This window comes from Notamacropus eugenii, chromosome 1 (genome assembly GCF_028372415.1).
Source record: "Notamacropus eugenii isolate mMacEug1 chromosome 1, mMacEug1.pri_v2, whole genome shotgun sequence".
NCBI classification, from domain to species: domain Eukaryota; kingdom Metazoa; phylum Chordata; class Mammalia; order Diprotodontia; family Macropodidae; genus Notamacropus; species Notamacropus eugenii.
In genome coordinates, this window is record NC_092872.1 from 693,518,911 (window position 1) to 693,543,521 (window position 24,611).

Sequence of the window (24,611 nt, forward strand, 5' to 3'; positions counted from 1 at the left end):
TATACTAATGCTACAATACTTAGCTGTTACTGATAGAACACTGGGCCTGGAGTCAGAAGGACCTGAATTCAAATTTAGCCTCAGATACTAGCTATGTGACACTGAACAAGCCATTTAACCTGCCTCCCTCAGTTTCCTCATTTGTAAACTGAGTATAATAGCACCTATCTCCCAAGGTTGTTGTGAGGATCAAATGAGATAATACTTGTAAGCACTTTACAAACCTTAACACTCTTATTACTATGAGTTTTTATCATAAATGAAAAAAAATTAAGAATATGCTTCTTATGCTGAACAAAAAGACTCTTATTTTCTGAAAGCTATGTTAGTTCTGATGAAAGTAAGCTCAACTACCGCTCCAGATGCCTCTACAATTACCCAGCTAATGGGTGGTTCCTTCTGTTTATTCTGTAATTAACCAAGGGTAAAAAGGCACTTGGGGACATTTTTGCTTAGGGCCCCAAAATGGAACAGTACCACTGAAGTAAGGAGACAGGCTTTCAGGAAGGAGAGGGCCAATAGCTTTTATTTTTAACTTTCTTTTGAAGTTGGTTCAATAGCTGTTTAACATATCTTTTATGAGACTTAAAACTCTAACCCAAGTTGTAAAGAAGCTGTTGTACCAGCTTCAAAAGGAAGGTGCCCACAAGCCAGCTGTGCTTAGAATAACTCATTAACAATGAGATAAAGAAAGCAAAGTGAAAATAATATTACACATTAACAGAAATTTCTCCAGTAATTTAGTTGAGGGGATTACAGGAAAACAGGTATACTTATGGGCTGGTGAGAAAGCTGTGAACTGGCCAAATGATGCTGGAAACTATTTGGAACTGAGTGGGATAGGTTTAGTGAAGACTTCTCAGATTGTAATTCTCCCCGGGGCGAGGTAAGGCCTAAAGGCTCAAGGTTACTACATTTTTAGAACAGAATAATTCCATATAAGAATATAAAACTGTGTAGTACATTAGGGTCTCAATGACTGGATAAAGTTTACCTAATTCTTCAATGTCTTCATTTCAAAAGGGATTGGTTAGATTTCGTTGTCTAGAATGTAAGATCATATTCTCAGCTAATGAGAATAATGGTCGGGGGGGGCGGGGAACTTGCGTTAGGGTCTATATATAAATCACTGCCCCTTTCTTCGTCTTCGGCTTTCCTATTCCTACAGGTTAGCCCCGCTTCTCGAGAATCAAATAAATCTCTTTTCTGTCATCACTTTGAGAGGCCTCTGAGTAATTGATTTATGTAGGGACCTGAGCCATCCCAAACAGAACTATGCCCAAAAGCTACTAAACTGTGCCTACCCCTTGACTCAGCAATGGTACTATTAGGCCTACGTCTCAAAGAGATCAAAGAAAGATTAAAATAACCCATTTGTAGAAAAATATTCATAGAAATTCTTTCTTGTGGTGGTAAAGAAATGGAAATTAGGGGTTTGCCTATCAATTGAGCAATGGTTGAATAAATTATGACTGATGCTTGTAAGAGAACACTGTTGTTCTGTAAGAAAAGATGAAAGATGGTTTCAGAAAAACCTAGGAAGACTTGAATGAACTCATGCAGAGTGAAGTAAACAGAATCAGAAGAACTAGGACAACAATAATGTTGTAAAAACAATCAACTCTGAAAGATTTAAGAACCCTTAAAAACACAGTAACAAATCACAGTCCCAGATAACTGATGATGAAATATGTAACCAATCTCCTATCAGAAACATGAACAGACTTAGGGTACACACTGGGATATGCACTTTTTGGACAGGGCCAATATGGTTATGATTTTGCTTGACGAAGGATATTGGCTACAAGGATTTGGGGGAGCAAAGGGGAAAGAAAGGTCCTGCATTACAGGAGTGGGAAGGGAGGAAAAGAACAGGGATTTGTGTTAGCAGAAACAAAATCATATTAAATTTTTCAAAAGAATAGTAGAGGGGAATATGATACTCTAACAGGACATCTGAGTTAGCTAAAATTTATCACATAACACCAAGAATACTATTTTTTTTAAAAAGCAGACTAAAATAAAATACTTTTCATCATTAAAACCAAACTGAATATAATTCACATTTCCATAGTATTTTAAAGTTTACATAACACTTTACAACTACCTACTATAGTTCAAAAGTTATTGTACCTGTTTCACAAATGAGAAAAAGTTAGGCTCACAGAGGCGGAATGATGTGCAGTCAGTCACATAACTTGTAAGTGCCAAAGTCAGAATTTATATTCAGGTCTCTTTCCTCTAAGCTAGGAACTTTCTACTAACACCACATTCTCTAAATCAGTCTTTTTTATTAGTCTTACATTATCTAACTTTTCTTCATGGAACATAATCAATGAAACATTATATAAGCTCAAGAGAGGTTATATTATGTTAACAAAAAAGACAATAAGGAAAGCATTTTCATACAGTATGCCCTTGGGATCAGCATTATAAACATAAAACAGTACAGAGAAAACATTTTCATTGAATTTTCTGGTTCTATGAACACTAAATAATAATAGCAGCTAATATTTAAGGTTTTTTGTAATTAAATTTTATTTTCAGATCCACATTCTCTCTCTCCCATCACTACCAGCCCCCAACTAAGAAAGCAAAAAAAACAAACCAAAAACCAAACCTCCTGTTACAGATATAGTCACATAAAATAAATGCCTGCATTAGCCATTTCCAAAAAAAATATGTCTCAATCTCTCCTCTGAAATCATCACCTCTTCTCTATAAAGAGGTGGGTAGCATATTTCCATTTGAGGTATCTAGAATCATAGTTGGTTCACTAACCAAAGTTCCTCAGTCTTTCAAGGTTGTTTGACTTTATAATATATTGCTGTAACAGTATGAATTGTTCTTCTGGCTCTGCTCATTTCACTAGACATGTGTTCAAGTAAGTTATCCCAGGTCATCTTCTTCATCATTTCTTACAGCATAATTGTATTCTATCTTATTTATATATCATAATTTGTTCAGCCATTTCCCAATTGATGGGAACTCTCTCCATTTCTAATTCTTTGCCCCTCCCCCCACACAGACATACCCCTGCTATAAATATTTTTGTACAGATAGCTCCTTTTCTTATTTTATCTCTCTGGGGTATATACACAGTAATGGTATTGCTGCATCAAAGGATATTCAGATCAATATGGTTTTTTTTGGTCATTGTTCCAAATACTATTCAGAATGGTTCTACTACTTCAAAATTCTACCAATGATGCATTATTGTACCTGTCTCCCCACAGATGTTCCAGTATTTGTCATTTTCCGTCTTTTTTGTCAACTTTGCCAATCTGATGGGTGTGAATTGGCATCTCAAAGTTGTTTTAATTTGTATTCCTCTAATTATTAGTGACTTAGAGCATTGTTATTCATATGGCTATTGATAGCTTAGATTTCTTCTTCTGAAGACTGCTTACTCATATCATTTCACCATTTATCAATTGGGAAATTACTCTTATTCTTATAAATTTGCAACAGTTTTCAATGTGTATTAGAAATGAGACCTTTATCAGAGAAACTTGCTGCAAAGGGTTTTCCATCTACCTGCTTCTTTTCTAATTTTAGCTGCAATGGTTTTATTTTAACAAAACTGTTTTAATGCTGATAATCAAAATTATCCATTTTACCTTCTATGCTCCTCTCAACGTCGTATTTGGTTCTAATCTCTTCTCTCCCACAGATCTGACAGGGATTTTCTTATTTGCTCCTCTAATTTGTGTCATGTACCCAGTTGGGCCTTGTCTCATCTACAGTATGAGATATTGGTTTATACCTTGTTTCTGACAGGATGCTTTACAATTTTCCCAACCATTTTTGTCAAATAGTGAGTTCTTGCCTCAGTAGCTGGGACTTGGGGGTTTACCATACACTTGGCTTCTGTGCTCACTTGCTTCTGTGTATAGCACGCCTAATCTAATCTGCTGCACTGATTAACCTCTGTTTCTTAACCAATACCCTCTTTCATGACTATTGCCTTGTAGTATAGTTTGAAATCTAATACTTCGAGGCCTCCTTCTTTTCCACTTTTTTCATTTATTTCCTTGAGATTCTTGATCTCTTGTTCCTCCAGATGAATTTTCTTATTTTTATTCTAGTTCTATAAAGTAATCCTTTGTAAGTTTGATTAGTATAGAACTAAATAAGTAAATTAACTTAGGTAATATTATCATCTTTATTACATTGGCCTGACTTATTATTCGGTCCATTTTTTAGCTGTGTCTGACTCTATGACCCCATTTGGGGTTTTCTTGGCAAAGATACTACAGTGATTTGACATTTCCTTCTCCAAGTAATTTTATAGATAAGAAAACTGAGGCAAACAGGGCAAAGTGACTTGCTCAGGGTCACACGTAGGCCTGGCACTCATGCCGCTGCCCTGATCTGACTTAACCATGAGCAATCACTACATATCCAATAGTTCAGATCTGTCATATTGGTGCGAACAGCGTTTTGTAATTGTTGTTCATGTAGCTCTTGCGCGTGTGTGTGTGAGCAGGCAGACTACTAAATGTTCTATGCTTTCTGTAGGAACCCTTACATGCAATTTCTCTATCTCTTCTTGGATATTTTTTGTTATATACAGAAATGCTAATGATTTATATGAATTTATCTTATATCCTACAGCTTTGCTGGAGTTGTTAACTGTTTGAATGCGTTTTTAGTTGACTCTAGGCTTTTCTATGTAAACCATCACACCATGTTATCGGCAAAAGGTGATGATTCTGCTTCCTCTTTGCCAATGTTTATTCTTGTCTTAATGCTATAGCATAACTTCCCTAAAGAGTCAACTACTACGTATTAAGTTCTTATTATTGCCAGACACTGCGCAGACATAAAAAAGGTGGAAAAATAGTCCCTGCTCTAAAGGAGCTCACAGTCTAATGGAGGAGACAATAAGCAATTAACTATATACAAACAAGGTATGTACAGCTTAAATTGGGGGGTAATCTCAGAGGGAAGGCACCAAGATTAAGGAGGATTTGGACAGGCTTCTTGTAGAAGGTGGACTTTAGCTGAGACTTAAAGGAAGCAAGAAAAGTGAGGGGTAGACATGAAAAGGATCAGTGCTATGAATATGGGGAATAATCGCAAAAATCCTTGTAGTTCAGATATGGAGTGCTCTGTTCAAGAAACAGTTAGGAGGCCAGTGGATCACTAAGCATGTGGAGAAGACTGGAAAGGTAGGAAAGAGTCAGCTTATGAAGGGCTTTGAAAGCCAGAAGACTGTATATTGATCATGGAGGTACTAGGATGTCACTGGAGTTCACTGAATAAGAGAAAAGAGATCACCTTTTAGGAAGATTAATCTGACAGCTGAGTGGGGGTTGGGTTAGAATGGAGAGAAACTTGAGGCAGGGAGACCAACTAGCAGCCATTACAATGTCGAAGTATAAGGTGCTAAGGGCCTGCTCCAGGACAACTGCAATGTCAGGAGAGAAGGGGACACATGGGAGATGTGACAAAGGAAGAAAGGACAGCCCTGATTACTCGTTAGATGTGGAGGATGAGATAGAATGAGGGATTCAGGATGCCAACTGGGTTTCATCTTCTTTTACTTGCCACTGCTTCCATCTCGTGACTGGGAGGGCAGGAACCTCCAACATAATAGGGAATTTACAAAGAGAGTTGCAGGGGAAGGGGAGATGGCAAGATGATGTAAAAAGAACAATGGCTGGGTAGAGGTCTAGTTTCTAGTCCTGACTCTGTGTTACTTTGGACAGTACGGTCACTTCACTTTTGTAGGCCTCAATTTCCTCATCTCTATAAAAAGGAGGCTGGAACCAGGTAATCTTTTAGGTTTCCTCCAGTTCTAATATTTCATGATTCTATGGTTTAAATTCTATGTTCTAAGGTATTCCAAGGTTCTGGCCATCTATAACTGAGATTCTAAAAGCAAAATATATTCCAGTAAAAAACAACCAAGTTAAGTATGTGAAGGCAGCTCATGCAATGCTGGATTTTTTCAGAGCCAGGATATACTGAAACTTGCAGAGTACAGCTTTCTGTCTCCTCCAAAATACACAAAATCCTTCTGCCCATTCCACATACTCCTTTAAATATATCCAAAGTCTTTTAAAAAATTGAGGGGGAGAAGGTTGAGAAAAATTTTGAATGACTCATCACTACCGAGGACTACAATTTCAAAATTGCTTAGGATTTCAATGCAGAATAATGGCAGCTATCTGAATAGACCTATGTGGATACAGAAAGCTGGATGACCAACTTTGATTGTTTTTAAGCTATCTATGGAAGATGGAAGTAAAGAAAGGCAGGAAAAAGATGAATTGTAAAAGGTCTTAAAGTTCAGAATGAGCTAAGGCTGGAAAGAAAAGAAAAAAAGAAGGAAAGAGGTTACAGGAGTTGTTTCTTTTCATCTATATAAGAGAAAAGGATGAAAATGACAGGATCACTGCTCAGAACAGACAGGATAATGATAAGTAATAGCAGAGGAAAGGCAGAAATGTTAGACTTAGATTTTGATTCTGTCTTTTCTTCTGAAGAGAATGGGTTGGAAACGATAGAATAAAAATGGCTAAAAGGAAGTTGAGGCTCATCACAAATAAGGACAGTAAGAAAGTATCCAGCTGTTCTTGATGAATTCAAGTCACTAGGCCCAAAAGAATTCCTCCAACACTGAAAGAACTCTTGAATGTAACTGCCAAATCATTATCAGTCAGATCTGAAAAACTCTGTGAAATGAGAAAGAAAGCTCAAGACAAAAAAAAGAAGAAGAAAGGAGAAAGGCAAATGAACCTATTTTCAAAACAGGAGGAAAGAATATAGCCTACAAACGAAAAGCCAATGAGCTAGATGTTAGAATCTTGCTGAAATTTTAGAATTGTTATAGAAATGGTAGAATGAAAGGGGTGTCTGAACACTTAGAAAAGGCAGTGACCACAGAGAGCCATCATGGCTTCACCAAGATTAGTCAAGAATATTGGTCTGAACTGAATAATATGTAATTCAACAGGAATACCTTTAGGTTCAAAAATTCGACTTCCCAAGGGTAAGATAGGGAAGGCATGATTAGGCAGCTGTCAGGAATAGATCTGGGGGTTTTTTATGGACCACAAGCTCAATGGATTTACTCTGATAATGGACAAAAAAGCTCATGAAAACTTGGGTTGCATTAAGAGTCATCATGTCTAGGACAAAGAAAAAGATGGTCCCACCGCACGTCAGACCTGGTCAGACCCTATCTGGAATCCTGTGTTTATTTAGCTCTGGTCTCCACAGTTTAACAATAACATAAGTGGGAGAATGTCCAGAGGAAGGTAAGAAGGATTGTGAAGGAATTTGAGTCTATGTTTTAGGAGGATCAGTTGGGAGCTCTGGGATGCTCAAGGGGAATATGCTGCTGTCTTCAAGTTTCTGAAAGGCTGTCATAGTCAAGAGGGGTTAGACCTGTTCTACTCAGCCCCAGAAGACAGAACTAGGTAGGAGCAATGGAAGGAAGTTGGAAAGAGGCAAATTAAAGCTGCATGTCAGAAAAAACTTGTTTATAATCAGAGCTCTCCAAAGGTAGAACAGCCTGCCTCCAAAGGCTCTCTTCACTTTGGTCTTCCAGCAGAAGTCAGATGACTGACCTTTTACCAAGTGTTTTAAAGTGGAGATTTCTTTTCAGGTGTCAGTAGGACTAGATAGTTTCTGAAGTCCCTTTCAGCTGAAATTCTGTGATTCTCTAAGCCAATATGGAAAAAGCAACTATATAGGATAATAAATATAAAGGGATATTTAAAACTAAAATACTATAGGCAAGATTATCAGTCAACTAGCAGTTATTAAACATCTACCCTATGCCAGACACAGTACTAAGCACTGGAGATACTAAGAAAGGCAAAAAAACAGTCCCTGTTCTCAAGGAGCTCATAGTCTAATGGGGAAGACAATATGCAAAGAACTATAAGACAATGTAAGTAAATTTGGGGTAGGCACTAAGGTTAAAGCAGATAGGGAAAGGTTTCTTGCAGAAAGGACTTTAGCTAAGGCTTGAGGAAAGCAAGCAGGTACAGTTGAGAGCCAGTGTTTCAAGCATGGGGAGGAGTCAGAAAAACTTCTCAGAGTCCAAATGGAGTGTTGTATGCAAGGAACAGCAAGGCTAGTGATCCTGGATCATAAATGGCCAGGTCATAAAAGGTTTAAAAGGCAGTGGATTTTAGATATTAATAGAAAGATCATTGGACTTTTAAGACTCAGAAAACCCAGGTCTGAATCCTGACTCTGATGCTTACCAGCTATGTCACCTGCTTGCTGAAAGTCATTCTACCATGTAAGCCTGTTCCCTCATCTATTTTAAAAAAAAAAAAAAGGTTAATAATATTAAAATTATCAATCTTAAAAGGGTGTTTTAAAGAAAGCACTTCTAAAACCTTAAAATGCCAGATGTAAATTACTGTTATAATAAAAGTTCCCTGAGGGCAGAAACTTGAAACAAGAGGCTTCTTTGTCAAACTTGGGATTAGAAGTTACTTCCATATAGGCAAGAATTAATCAAACAACAAGTATTAAGTGCCTACAATATACCACATATGATGTTCGGGATTTAAATATAAAAGTAAAATATAAAATATATAATATTAAGTATAAAATATAAAAATATAAAATATGAAAGTAGAATAGTCCATACCCTTACAGAGCTTACATTCTATCACAGTTTCTTAAACAGGGGTCCAAGGACTTGAAAAACACACACATGCACACATGTGTATATTTCAGCAACTGTATTTCAATTTAATTGTATCCTTGGTAATCCTGTGTATTTTATTTTGTGTAGTAAAAACATTATTCTGAGAAGGGATTCACAGGCTTCACCAGATTGCCAAAGTGCACACAAAAGATGCACAGAAAAGTTAAGAATTCCTGAACTAAAGGGAAACAAGAAGATTTCTTGAAAGAGGATATATTTAAAAGATATTTGAATAGAAGATATGTGAAAAGAGAAGCAGGCAATTGTTTATCTCAAATAAATAAAGAGGCTGTTTATTGTCTTCCAGGAGTAAAAAGTCAAGACATAACGGAAAACCTCCCAAGACATATCAAAACCAATGAGTACTATACACTTTTGGTGAATCATGTGGGCAAAAATGAGAAAGCCAGAAGGAACCTAAAAAACTTGTCAAATGTTATATAAAGCCTTGGTCAAAAAAAAAAAATTAAACCAAAGGGGCACAGATTGTGTTTCCTAATGACCACTGAAAGCAAAGTATGTAGAGGAGAAAAATTAATATGGAAAGTGAACACCTAACAAGAGGATGTCTGAGAATGGGATTTGGACTTCTGGACTATGGCATGAAACATAAGGGGGCAGATTCCCAGCCACAGGGTGGGGTACACCTAACAAAAGCTGGTAAGACTGTACTTACTTACTAGGCATTTTGCCAATCCAATCAAATGTTATAAATTTTTAAATGAAGGAGCAGGGAGAAAATTGTCCATCAAGCTAAACACCAGAGAAGTAGAAGAAATATTGTTGTGGTGGTGGTGGTGGTGGTGTTCATCCTTCATTGCCAAAGAAGACCATGCCATCAGTGAAATGATGACAAGACTTGCACTTGACTTTGTTTTGAGTGAGGGAGGGCTGTGCAGGTCACCAGCCTCACTTTCTCCTCTGGGCCATCTGGATCCAGTGACCAGATATTCATCAGGATGACTGGAGATGGCCCAGGATGCAATGAGAGACGTTGGCCCCTTTAGGGACAATGCCTATTCAGGTCCTCAGGTGAGGTAACACTTCATGCTTCATCGTTTCTCTGATGGCATGGTCTTCTTCGGGAACAAAGGATGAACACAACAATATGTGAGTAGACGTAGCTGCCTGAATGGGAACCCAGCTGGTTGGGTAACTCAGCTCCTCCTTTCCTGTCTCTCTCCCCCTCCCCTTCCTTCTCCTATCCAAAGGAAGGTAACTTTGGATGGCCAGAGGATGCCTAGTCAACTTGGGGTTTATTGGAGAGATTCCTTTCCTTCCCTTCCCTTTCCATTCCATTCCCAAAACCTTAAACCTACTGCACTCTGAAGCCAATAGATTATACAGCTCTAGGCCCCCGTCCAAGCTCCACTTAAAGACTGTTTTCTGGACCCTCCTGGCTTAAGAGTGATTTTCAATGGTAACTGTTGCTGTTTCCCTCCCAGCTTGATTTAATTATTTTTCTTTGCCTCATTAAAGGGGCCATCCCCTGACTACTTTTGAAACATGCCTATTCACTGAATGGATGTTACCTCCCCCTAAGTGAGAAGAATTATAACAGTTGAGAGAGATACCCACAAGTTTACAGGAGACAGTATCTAAGAAAGGAGCCAATAGCAAAACCCATGGCTTCAAATGTTTCCCCACAAATGCCCAAAGTTTAGGCAAGAGGAACTAAAGGTCTAAGTATGGAAGCAAATTTAAGTAGCATTGAGGCTTTGCCTTTGTGCGACGAAACTCATGACTGAAATATAGCTTTAGATGGGTATAATTCGTTAGAAAGAAATACAATGGGTAAAAGGGTGTAGGTGGAGTAGGACTGTTTATTTTAAAAGTATATTTATGTGAACAAATCCAGAAAGCAGAGGTGGGCAGCATGATGGGAAGCATTTGTGTGGAAATCAACCGAAAGAGAAATGATCTTGCCAACATTATACAATGGACTCCCTGGATTTCTAAAAAGAAGAACTAAATGAGGAATCTGGAAACAGAGAAAGTAACAACATCCTTACTTAATAATAACTTCATCCTTCAAAAAGCAGAGGAGCCAACAAGGGGAAATCCTCTACTGCATCTGAATTCTACCTGACTAGGTAATCGGCACAGGTTGCTGGCAGGCAATGATCGCCATTCCCTCCTAGAGTTTGTGATGAGAACTAGAAAGCTGCACATGGTCTGGCATGAATCCTAGACTGGGGGAAAGCAGATATTTCAAAGGGTTTGGAACGAAGATAGTCAGGATACCATGTTCTCAAATTCTTAAAGGAAAGTCAGCACAGGAAAGATAGGAAACAAAGGAAGAAATTCTGAAGACACAAAAGAAAATAGTTCTAGGGAAAAAATAATAAAGGATTTGTCTAAAGAGATCGATGTGGATGCACAGGAAACCCATCAACCAACTTGGATTTGTAAAAGATATGTATGGACAATGGAAGCATAGGGAAGTAAGAGAAGATGACTATGAGTGTCACAGGACATTGTAAAAAGCATCAGAATCTTAAGCCAAGCAGGGCTAAGAATGATTTAAGGCTGGCAAGAGAAAGGAAGGGCAAAAAGTTTTTTAAAACTACATCTGAAAAAAGAGAAGGAACAAAGAAGGGAAAGGACAGCCGCTTAGCAGGGAGAGGACTATGATCCCTGAGAACACAGAGATGTTATACAATCCCTAGGCTGCTTTTGTTTTTTCTTCCGTAGATAACGACCTTTGCACTAAAAATGTCAGAAGAAAAATGGCTACGCATGGGACTGGTAACCAGGATAAGACAGGGCACAGTAAGAGAACTTATTTGCCCTAGATGAGCTCCTATCACCTGGATTAAATGCACACACAGCCTTGTATGCTCTTAAGAACTGGCAGATGTGATTGGTAAAAAACACTGTCAGTGATAACTCAAAAGATGTGGACAACGGAAATATCAAAGGATGGGAAAGAGTAAATGTTGTCCTGATTTTCAAAAGAGGCAAGAAAACAGTCTACAAACTAGAAGCCAGTAATCCAGGCAAAATTTTAGACAGATCACTGAAGTGCCATGAAGTGAAAATCTTAAAAAGGAAGCTACAATTACAAAGAATCAGCATGAATCAATCAAGAAACGGTGAAACCTCAAACATATTTAACAAAATAATCACCAACTACAAACATTTATATGACTATATTAATAATAAAAATCACATGAATCTACCAATAGATGCTGAAAAATCTTCCAACAAGATACAACCCATTTCTATTAAAAACACTGAAAAAATAGTTACAAATTGACCTTTCCTTAGCATGTTAAATGCCATCTAGCTAAAACCTAAAGCCAATATTATGTGTAATGGAGAAGTGCTAGAAAAGATCCTCCTAATAAAATCAAGGGTAAAGTAAGGGTGTCCATTATCATCACTAATATTTGATCCAGTTTTAGAAATGCTAGCTAGAGAAATAAGAAAAAAGGAATTGGGAAAATATGCATAGGCAAAGAAGAAACAAAATTATCACTTTTTGCAAATTAAATGGAGAACATTAGATATTTAAATAAATTAGTTGAAACAACTTCAGCAAAGTAATAGGATATTAAATAAATCAGCAATTTTTCCTCTTTATTGCCAACAAAACTCAGCAAGAAGAGATAGAGAAATTCTATTCAAAATAACTAAGAATATATAAAATATTGGGGAGCTGACACAGTAATTATATGAATACAACTACAAAGCACTCATTACAGAAATATACAGACCTAATAAATGGAAATATAGTAATTTCTCATGATTGTCCTATAACAATAAAATGAAAATCACAATAACACCTAAATTAATTTAGTCAGTGCCACATCAATCAAACTAACAGAGGATTACTTTAAAACACTAGAGAAAAATAAAATCAGAAGAAAATAAGGATCAAGAATCTCAACGGAAACAGTGGGAAGAAAAAAGAGGGAAGGGAGCCTAGTAGTACCAGATCTCAAACTATATTACAAAGCAGTAATCCTCAAAACCATTTGGAGCTAGTTACAAGATAGAAAAGCAGAATAATCAGCAGAACAGATTATAAGTTTACAGATAGATTTGGAGATGGAAATGACTCTAGATATCTCATTTTACAGATGAGGACACTACAACTGAAAAGTCAAATGACTTGCCTAGGTCATATAGCTAAGAATCTGAGAGAATGCCAACCTTCTGGACTCTGAGCCTAGACTTCTGTTCACTGTGCCAGCTGTCTCATGGATAAGATAAACAACATATAGGAAGAAATTACTATAGTAGCCTAAAACATGGAAAGAGTTGTAGGATTTGATGATTAAAATGAGCAGAACCAGGAGAACAATCTATACAATAACTTTAATACCATAAAGACAGACTTAGAAAAGACAGGAACTCCGATCATCACTATAACCCACCACAATGCCAGAGAACACAAGATGGAACATGCTACTGACCTCCTGATAAAGAAGAGGTGAACCCAGTACAGTTTGAGGTTTTATTGTTTTTTTTTCAATATAGCCAATGCAGGAATTTGTTTTATTTGACCACACCTGTTTGTGACAGGAGTTTTGTTTTTCATTTTCTCAATGGGGGAAAGGAAGGAGAATATCCAAAAATAAAATAAAATTTAATTTTTAAAAATAGCATAATATTTGATAAACATAAAGACAACTACTAGAGCAAAGACACATTACTAGAAATATTGGGAAACAGTCTGGCAAAAGAAATCAGTTTATACTAACATATCATACAATATGGCCCCCAAGAGCTTCAAATGGATATATGATGTTGCTGTAAATGATATAAATAAATTAGAAGAGCAAAGAAGAAGGTAGTTTTTGCAGCTATTGACAGGAGAAGAACTTGTGATCAAAGAAGAGATACAGAAGATTAAAGAAGATAAAAGATAAAAATTTTATTATCTAAAATGGAAAAGCTTTTTCACAAACAAAATTAATGCACTTAAAATTAGAAGGGAAACAGTTAACTAAGGAAAAAATTTTTATATTAAGTTTCTCTGAGATCTGACAGTCAATATATAAGGCTGTATGTATACATTTATCTATGAATTATGGCCATTCCCCCATAGATAAATGACTAGAGGCTATAACAGGTAGTTCTCAAAGTAAGAAATCTAAACTATCAACAGCCATATGAAAAAATGTTCTAATTAACTAAAAGTACTCTGAGGTTGATACTCACAAAATTGAAAAGGATGATTAAAATCCTAAGAAGGGCTGTAGGTTGAAAGACACATAAATATACTGACAGTGGAGTTGCAAATTGGTCTAGTATGCAAAAAGTTATTAAACTGTGTGTAGCTTTCCATTCAGTAATATCATTATTATGCTTATAGGGCAGGACCTTTATGCACAAAAATATTCATAATAATATTTTTTCCATGTCATCTATCAATTGAGCAATGGCTGAGCAAATTATGGCATATGAACGTAACTGACTATCACTGCTCCATAAGAAACAATGAGAGAGAGATCAGAGGAATCTGAGAAGATTCATATGAACTGATGCAAAGTGAAGTGCATAGAACCAGAAGAACAATTTCCACAATAATTTCACTGCTGTAAAGGAAAACAACTTTGAAATACTTAGGAAAACTCTGACCAGTGCAATGACCAGCCACTCCTTTAACGGACCAATGGTTAAGCATGTCACTCATCATCTAACAGAAGTGTGAGGGATTCAGGTCAGCTGAGATATACATTTTCAAAGACCAATGTATAGATTCACTTACCTCTGTTCATGGTGAGAATTTTTGTTTGTTTCTTATTTGAGGAAGATGTGTGCAACTTTGAAATTAACATGGTGAACTTTTTTTAAACGCAAACTGTATATAATAGAGATTCCTGGTTTCTTCTACAATCCTCTCTATCTGTTCTTCTATGTGTATGGAAACTTAAGGATGTATGTAAAGTACTGAATAACAAAAAAAAAATTAAAAATAAAGAGAATAGGGTCATGCCAAACTAGTCTTATGCAGGGCTAATTAAACTAGTAGATTAGAAGAATGTAGCAAATACAGTTTACCTACATTTAATGAAGTATATCATTCTTAAAGAGAAGATAACCAGATTCAGACTAGAAAGTAATGTAGTTAGATGGATCTGGAACTAGTTGAATGGCCCAAATCAAGAAGTAGTTGTTAATAGTTCAAAATAAACCCTGAAGGAGGGTTCCCATGGAGCGTACTTAAGATTTTGCTTGGCTCTGTGCCAATAATTAACTTTGTTATCAATGACTGGGAAAAAGGCATAGATGTTATGTTCATCAAGTCTGAGGATGACACAAGCCTGGGAGGGACAGCTAATACAGTGGGATGGTAATCAGGATCTAAAATGACCTTCACTAGAGCACAGGGCTAAATCTAATAAGATGCAATTGAACAGGGATGAATTTGAAGGCTTACAACTGTGTTCAAAACCCAGTGTCACAAGGACTGGATAGGGGAAGACTTGTTCAATAGGAACAGAGTTTAGTGGACTGCAAGCACAGTTAAGAATGTGTGCCACAGTGTGATCTGGATACCCAAAAAATCTCATGGGATCTTGGGTTGCTTTAAGAGGTCTGGCTCCCACAGGAACATGGATGGAGGTAATGGTCCTTCTGGATCATATCCCAGTCAGACCTCATCTGCAGTATTGTGTTCAGGTCTAGGTATCACAGTTTAGGGATAATTTTGATAAATTGGAGTGTCCAGAGAGAGCTGGAAGGGGCCAGTACAGAGGACCAGGAGTCAGGAGACCAGGCCTAGCTTTACCACTTATTAGTAAATAAATCCCCTTTCTCTAGGATGCCCACAAGAGGTTGGATATGATCATGTCTACGGCCCGTCCAGTTCTGAAGTTCTATAACCCTTGATCTATGATGGTTTACTGTGATAGAACAAAGTGCATGGAATTTGGCGAAGACAAACTTAGGAAGAAGAGGCAAGAGGGAAGGTGTAAGAAAAAATAAGCCTCTTTGCCTAGATCTACAGAATAGCAAAGTAACCAGGGTATTGAGGAGGGTGAGGGAAGGCATGAAATAAGGGGCTTTGAAGAAGTGAGTGGGCTTGACTAGAGAAGAAATATGCTGGGTAGAAAAAAACTGGTGAAATTCCTGCAGAGCTTAAGTAAATTACTCCCCTCTCTGGTACAGTTTCCTCCTCATTAGGCTAGAAGATCTCTAAGGACCCTCCTGGCTCTAAGTCATATTCCTTCCCCACCCCCACCTCCACCATGGTTATTTCATTCCATGATTGTGAACTCCTCAAAGAAAAGAAATCTAATTTTCTGCACTGTGCCATGGCAGATCCCATACAATAAATTGCTTGATAAGTGATTTAATGACAAAAACTAAATTAAACTTAATAGGATGAAAAGCTTTTAATTTAAGCCTGTGCAACTCCAACAGATCTGTAGCAGTTTAACTGTATCTGTCTATAAAAACATGACTGTTTACTTGCTGCATATCACCAAGGAAATGTTTACAAAGTCCTAGAGTTCTTTGGCCACAAATTCATTACAAGGTTCCCTACTTCAAAATGGGCAAAATTATTTTTAGAAACTAAAATTAAGAAATTGTTTTCAGTTTGTTGTTCTGGTTTGTATTAGGAATGCCTTGGTCTAAAATATATTACCACTCCCAGCCTAAAATGATTACAGCCATGATAAAGTTATAAAATAAATTTCTAGTGCCAAAACAAACAAGAAATAAGAAATTTATAATAGGTAGTCTGAGACTCTCTATTCAGTGATCTGGAAAGTTGTTGCATCAAAACTGAAATCATGTGGCCAATAATAATTTCAGTTTTATACTGCCCACTGGAGTGCCCAGTATTTTAAGAAGCCTGGTATTGTAAAGGGCATACAAACAAAAGGCACTCTTTCATTTTAATCTCTAAGAACCTTTGGTCAATTATAAATTTAATTTAAAATACGTTTTAAATTAAATTAAATACATTAATTTAAAATACATTTAAAATACACAAAACTATTCCTTCTGAGGCATAATAACAGCTCATGATGTTTAAAGTGCTTTCTTCACACAGGACCTATGAAACAGGTATTAGGAAGTAAGATAATCTTCCTCTGAGAAGAAAATGGAGAAGTTACATGATGGCTCATAAATATGGGAGATGGAACTGGAACCCAGGGTTTATGACTCTGGACTCAGTAAGTTTTCTCCTCCAAAACATCACTGACAAGTGCACAAAGAGGTTTGTAACTACTGAGCATTGTTTCAGGTGACCAAAAGGAGTTCACAGAAAGCTATCCAATCAACATCAGTGATTCCGGTCACAGTGGGTTAAGCAGAAAGGCAAGGAGGCCAGCTCATCATTATGCAAGCTGGGTCAGTTGCTGGGGAACCCAAAGCTGCTGGAGAACTGGGAAACAGCACCAAAAACCAAGACCCTGGTGTAAGTAAAGGCCGTGCTGGGTGGTGTAAAGGAGGAGTGTCCTGCAGCTCCACAGACAGGGTTTATAGTTTGGGAGAATGAGAGGAAAAGGCTCTGCATGGCAGAGCCCTCCAGCCCCAGCTAGCAGCAGAGAGGAGGGAGGGGTTGGGGTTGGTCCTTGCATAATAAGTCAAATAACTAGTGTTGCCCTCTAAGCCTATAGAAGGTAGCCTGAAGACTGGGCCCCAGTCTGTCTTACTGGGGCAGCCTCACCTGGACCTAAGGATTCACTCAGGCTCTGTCAGCTGTACCTTATGACATTACTGTCCAAGAATGGCCTGTTTTCCTCCAAATGAAAATCAAGGAAAAGTAGCATGGCAAGATAAATGAATGAGTGAGTAAGTGAATAAAAAACATTTATTATGTGGTTACTATATGTGCTACATTACAGGGATACAAACAGAAAAAAGCTAAACAGTCTCTCCTCTCAAGTAGATCACAGTCTGAAGGAAGACAACATGCAAACAACTGTTTACAAAGAAACAATAGACAGGCTAAGTGGAAACAATCAACAGAGGGAAGACACTAGGATTTAAGGGGATCAGCTTCCTGATGTGGAATTTTAGATGGGACTTGAAGGAAGCCAAGGAAATCAGGGGAGACAGGGCTGGGAAGTGAAAGCATTCCAGGAATGGGGACAGCCAGTGAAAATACCCAGAGTCTGGAGATGGAGGGTCAGCAAGGAGGCCAGCATCACTGGATAGAGGTGTGGGGGTTGGGGGGGGAATGTTAAGAAGATTGGAAACAGGGGGAGGGGAAGGGGGGATTGGAGACTAGGTTATAAAGGGCTTTATATTTGTTCCTGGTTGTGAGGAAAATTCTTTCGAGTTTACAAAGAACCAAAATCATAGGTAACTCAAGTAATTGAGACAAACAAGGTGGGGAAAGTAAACTCTGTGTTACTGCCAAGATTGGCTCACTGGGTCCAGCAGACATGCCTATGCATGTCCTAGGAGCTAGGAAAGGTCCTCTTTGAGCTCAAAGTATGACCAAGTGTGAATTCTCTGACAAAGGATGAACACGCTTGTATCGCTGTTACTGAGTCCACCTGGTTCTTTGCTGTGGTATTGACTTAAATTCCCAATTTCAGAGTTTCTCAGAAGCAACGAAGACCAATGAGTTGATAATACGTAGCTGATGAAGTTCAAACACTGGTGCTGTCCCTTTAGGCTGAGCCTTTAAAATGAGCCACAACCATTCCAAGAGATCTGATATAGAAAGCAGAAAGGCTCCATGAAGGCACAACTTCAAATCTCCTGAGAGCCCTGTGCATACATATAGATGCCTCTAAGCCCAGGAGGGGAAGAACTAGTGTCAGATGGAGGCAGAGACCAATGCAGAGAACTAACAATGCAGAAGAGAAGACACCAAGGCATGTGAGAAAGGGAAGAAGCATTCCACAATCAGAAGTGTTAACATGGAGAAGCCATGAAGTATCCCTTCATCGATGCTATGAATCATGATCAGTGACCCTTTCAAAGACATATTTTTAGATTAAATATTAAATGAATCTTCTCATCCAAAAGTAGTATTTCTTGATTATCCACTGTACCCCAATTGGAGTCACTAGAAATGTTCCTGGATAATCAGTAATGATCCAGCCATTTCTTCACAGACATCATGAATTTCTCACCAACAATTAGAAAGTCTTAGAACAAAAGGTTTCAAGTTTTCATCTTAAAACAACTAAAAGTACGTTTCACATAGCAGGATTAGGGAGGTGGGGGAGAGGCACAGGACAGGAGTGGGAAGGGAATGAGTAACAAGGAAGAATGGTAAAGCTGGAGCCCAAGTCTCAAGAAGTGGCTTCACCATCTCATTTAGAAAGTTATAAAAAGTTATCTTGGCTAACCAGTTGTCCCTCTAATGGTTGTCTCTCTCTCCCCCTAAAGGACTCTCTATTTCTTAGAATCCCCCAGCTTCCCTCAAGGCTCAGCTGGTCTGGAGCACCTTCCCACACTCAGCCTAGAGATTTCCCTCCCAAAGTCCCTTTGGGTTTTGCTTACTTGTTTACATACTGTCTTCCCCCAAGAGAATGCAAATTCCTTGAGGGATTTTATTTTCATATGCCTAGTGCGGTGCCTTGCACATAGTAGGCACTTAATGAATTAAGCGTCAGGACCATAAACGTAACTAGGGTCCATAGGAAGAGTCTGAGAAAGTTACTCTTCAGTAATAACTTGGTTTTTCCCTTCCCCCCCAGACTGCCTATTCGCCACCGTCATATCAAATACAGTACCCTTGGCTTTACATTCAAGACACTCAATCAACTGCTTTCTCCTCCCTTTCCAAACTCAGCTCTCACTCCCACAAGACAGCCCCTGTTTCAAGCAGACCAATCTGTTTGTCATCCCACACACGTCTCACTAATTCTTTACTGAATTTACTGTCTGTACCACTGTTTTTGGCACTTAATCACTATTGCCTTATTTTTTTATTTATCCACTTCATGACTGTGTATCATATCCCCCCAAAATGATGCATTTCTAAGACATGCGGATATCAGAGTTGGAAAAAACTACAAAATTGCATCTATAACATCCCTAACAAGTGATTATCCAGTCTCTGCTTCAACATCAATGACAAGAGATCACTTAGCTACAATGAGAAACTCACTGCCTCCCAAGGCAGTTTGGGACAGCTCTACTCTTCCTTCAAGGCCCCAGGCCATCCCTGATCCCCAATCTTGCTCCCCCTAAGGACCAACAAACCTTGTCATCGGCCCTGAAGCTGAACCCTCCTATATGAATGAATTCTCCCTATTGGAATATAAGAAAGCAGAGATTGTCTCAATTTTCTGTTTATATGCAGCATAGACCTTGGCACATAATAAGAGCTTAATAACTTCAATAAATATTTATTAATGGCCTACTATGTGCCAGACCCTATGATAAGTGCTGGGAATACAAAAAGAGGCACAAGGCAGTTCCTGACCTCAAGGAGTTTACAATCTAAGTGAGGAGACAACATGTACACAAAACACACACAAATCTGGCTATACATGGGACAAGTAGGAAATAATTAAAAGAGGGAAGGCACTGTGACTGAGTTTGAAGAAAACTTCCTGTAAAAGTTGGATTTCAGTTGGGACTTAAAGGAAGCCAAGAAGGCCAGTGGTTGAGATTAGAGGAAGGAGAATGTTTCAGGTATGGGAGACAGCCAGAGTAAATTCCCAGAGTCAAAGGATGAAATGGAACAAAGGATGTTCATGGAACAGCCAGGGCAGGGGAGAGGGGGGGAGAGGGGAGGTGGGAGGGCCAATGTCACTGCATCAAAGAGCATGTGTTGGGGAGTAAGGTCTAAGAAGACTGGAAAGGTAGGAAGCAGCTAGGTTATGAAGAGCTTTGAATACCAAACAGGGAAATTTGTATTTGTTCCTGGCAGCAATAGGAAGCCACTGGAGTTTATTGAGTAGGGGGAAGGGCAGGGTGGTGGTGACATGATCAGACAGGTGTTTTACAAAAATCACTTTAGTGGCTGAAAGGAGAAGGTTTTAGAATGGGGGAGAGACTTGAGGCAGGCAGAGGTGATAGAATGGCGCACTAGAGAGGTGGCAGTGTCAGAGGAGAGAAGGGGGAGTGAGAAATGTTGCAGGAGGGGTGTGAGAGATAGAGAGGAATAGAGGATGCCTCCTACGTTGTGAGTCTGAGGGACTGGAAGGATGCTGTTCTCCCCTACAGTGTTAGGGAAGGTAGGGGGTGAAGGAAAGATGAGCTCCATTTTGGTCACATTGAGTTTAAGATGTCTACTGGACATCCAATTCCAGATGTCTGAAAGACAACTAGAGATGTGAGAGTGAAGTCAGCACATAATTTGGGGCAGGAAAGATAGATTTGAGAAACAACAGCATAGAGATGGTAATTAAATCCATAAGATAACCAATTGAAGGAGTATAGAGGGAGAAAAGAGGGTCCAGGACAGAACCCTGAGGGACACCTATGTTTAGAGGGCATGATCTAGAGAAGGATCCAGCAAAGGTGACTGAGGAGTGATTGGAGAGATAAGAAGGACAATCAGGAAAGAGTGGTATCCCCAAAACATAAAAAGAAGAGAGTATCAAGGATGAGTGATCAACCATGCCAAAGACTGCAAAGAGGTCAAGGAGGAAAGATTGAGAAAAGGTCACTGGATTGAGCAATTAAGACATCAGTATTTTGGAAAAAACAGTTCAGTGAAATAATAAGGAATAATAAATGCTTTTTCATTATTCAAGAGGACCAATGATATTATGAATTGATTTTAAGTAAGGCCAACCTGTGCCAAGTCACCAGTCTCACTCTCTTCTCCACAGTCCTCAGTCCAATGGCAAGACATAAGTCTAGACCCAAATCCCTGAGTATTCTTCCCCACCCCCAACCGCAGTACTGTGCTCCTCACAGAGAATATTTTAATTCCTACCTCAGTGCCTCAACATACGCTGTTTCTATCTGAAGTGTCCACCCCCTAACTTTCCATCTACTCACTTCTACTACTTTCATTTAAGATTCAGCACAAATCTAACCTCCTCCAAGGTATTATTCCCTGAATGACACCAAATTCTTTTGTACTTATACATATGCTGTTTTCTAACTGTTCCATCTGTCTATAGTTTGCCTCACCCAATTATAAACTTCTCAAAAATGGAGACAGCGTTTCCCCTGTGAGTTTATCATCCATATTCTGTCCCTCTATGTGGATTTGCCCCAGAACTCTCACCTGGGTCCTTCTCTTCTGCTCCTTTTACACCTTCTTTCTTGCTGATCTCATCAATTCCTATGGATTTAACTATCATCTCTATGTACAGGACTCCTCAGACTCCAGATACAGCCCTTTTCTCTCTCCTGGGTTCCAATTGTCTCTGGACATTTCCATGTAAGTGTTTCCTAGGCATCTTAAACTAAACATGTCCAAAACAGAACTCATCACATATCCTCCTACACTCATCCCTTCTTTTAATATCCCTATTTCTGTCAAGGTCACCACTATTCTTCTAGTGTCACTGAAGTCCACAATCTAGAAACCATCCTCAACTCTTCATGCTCCTTTAGTTCCATTTGGAAAAATTGCGAAGTCTTGTTAATCTCACCTCCTCAACATTTCTCAAATCTGTCCCCTTCCTTCTACTCCTAGAGAGAGGTGTGTGTGTGTGTGTGTGTGTGTGTGTGTGTGTGTGTGTGTGTGTGTAAACAACCTGTACTTACAGGTGGACATTCTGTACACCCCTATTAAAATATAAACTCCCTGGGGCAAGGACTGTCCCACTTTAGTATCTGGATTCTGAAAAGATCAAAATTCATATTACCTCTAGTTTTTACTATATTGATTTTACAATTTAATTTATTTTATGCTGTATAAATTTTTATAACTAAGTTAGTATCTGACTAATGTCACCTATCTATGTCTTTGAGTTAAACTCAAGAATTCAGCTTTCCCTCTGAATTAGTTTAAAAGTATAATAATTTTTTAAAAGTTGTCATCTCTTATACTGGTAATCTCTGGGACATCTGCTTGTTATCTTTAAGTGCCAACAAGTTAACCTGGTGCTATCCCAAAAGATATGTCATCTGTATTTTTACAATGGGGAGGATATCTCTTCCAAGGGGACAGAAAGTCTGACAATACTGATTTCCTAGCAAAGATTCTAAGATGTAGATGAATCCCAAAAAACAATTAACATTCCTTACTTGTCAGAGAGGGATGTGATTAGCTTCACCTGAATGCCAGCTCACTTTTCTTAGTTTAGCCAATTGTAGTTTTCCATGACTACCAAGACCAACTCGTTTCCTATATGCCAAAGTCATTTCTCCCTTCTCACTGAGATCTCTGACTTTACTGAGGCTGCCAGTCTGACCCATTTTGTCAACAGTTATACATGTCACTACTCATAAACTGATCTTGCTTGGAGTCTGCACTCAGTCTACCTTTATTAAATTTACTTGAGACAGTTCCCTAGGTGTCTAGCACAAAGCAGGGTTTTTAATAAATGACTGGTTTACTCACTGATTGATTGGTATAGGATCATAAATTTAGAGTGGAGCAGTAAGGAGGTGCAGTGGATAGAATGCTGGACCTGGAGTCATGAAGACTTACCTTCCTGAGTTCAAATCTGGCCTCAGACACTTACTAGCTGTGTGACCCTGGACAAGTCACTTCCTGTTTGCCTCAGTTTCCTCATCTGTAAAATTAGCTGAAGAAGGAAATGGCAAACCACTCCCATATCTTTGCCAAGAAAACTCCAAATGGGGCCCAAAGAGCTGGACATGACTGAAAATGACTGAACAACAACAAATTCAGAGTTGGAATTGACCTTCAACACCATCTAACCCAACCTCTTCATTTTACAAATGAGGAAACTGAGGTCTAAAGAGGCCAAGTAAGTTATCAAAGGTCCAGTTGGGGCAAAGTCAGGATCTGAAGCCAGATCCTTGAATTCCACCTCCATTCTGTGGCACCATGATGCTCTCAGTGGAGTTACACTGCTCGATTGATTATGTGATCTGGATAACTTGCACCAGTTCTTTCCCTTAGTTTCTTCCTTTGCAAAATGAAGAGAATGATCACTGCCCTACCTACTTAATAAAACATAGAGCTGAGAGGGTCCTCGGATATCAGAAGAGGAAACTGAAATAGCCAGAAATGCAGCTTTACAGTCTCTGCTCCTGGGCTTTCCAATCCATTCTTTGGAGCCTCACCGAGCAATCTATCTAATGCAACAGTTCTGTTTCCACCATGTCCTGCTCAGAAACTTTCCATGGCTCCCCCAGTCTACACAACAGTCCAAACCCCTAAGCCTCGATTTAGAGTCTTCATCCAATTCCAAACTACATTTACTTCTCCCACATCACACTCTCTCTGCCTGTCTCTCAGTCTTATCCTGCCCTTTCCTCCCTCTGTGTGTTCCTTGGCTGGAAGGAATTCCACACACACAACCAACCTCCTCCCAAACCCCAATCTCAGCTTGCTGAAATCCTTCTCCATCCTTCAAGGTTCAATTCAGGGGCCACCTTCCCCATGAAGCCATGCCTTCTCACCCTTGCACATGCCCACTGTCATCCTCACCCACTTTGGGCCACTCTGGCTGAGCCTTGCCTATGCATTTAGACTTGCATTGTAATTATTTGTGGGCATATCTACTAATATCCTTGAGGTGAATGACTATCTTTTTTTCAGAGAAGCAAAACACTATACTGGAAAAATCTCTGGACTTGGTAGTCAGCAAGATCTAGTTTAGCTATGAGTCTGACATTTATTCATTGTGCAACCCTGGGCAAGCATTTAATTTCACTGAGCCTCAGTTTCCTAATCTGTAAAGTGAGGATAAATACAAATAGTATAACTATATTCAAAAAGTTCTTATAAGTTCCTTCCAAATGTTAAAATGCTATACAAATGCTAATTATTTTATTTTCTAGTACAGTGTAGTTATAGTAGCCAGCATTTCTATAGTTTTAAGTTGCATGTACAAAATGCTTTAAAGTATTTTATCCTCCCAACAGATGAAGACTCTGAAGCAGATAGCAGTTAAGTATC

The 24,611-nt window shown here is 38.6% G+C and overlaps 1 protein-coding gene and 1 long non-coding RNA gene across 5 annotated transcripts in view; one reads left to right on the forward strand and one right to left on the reverse strand.

The window, feature by feature from the left end:
- Nucleotides 1–24,611, reverse strand: part of CMTM4 (CKLF like MARVEL transmembrane domain containing 4) — an 82,381-nt gene that overhangs the window by 51,267 nt on the left and 6,503 nt on the right. The window lies entirely within an intron of this gene.
- Nucleotides 16,914–18,627, forward strand: LOC140521197 (uncharacterized). 3 transcript variants are annotated; one of them, XR_011972831.1, is made up of 3 exons: nucleotides 16,914–17,063; nucleotides 17,259–17,440; nucleotides 18,193–18,627. It is a non-coding gene; the product is annotated as an uncharacterized lncRNA (long non-coding RNA). The 3 variants fall into 3 exon arrangements; XR_011972830.1 differs by having other exon boundaries at nucleotides 17,259–17,436; XR_011972829.1 differs by lacking the exon at nucleotides 17,259–17,440.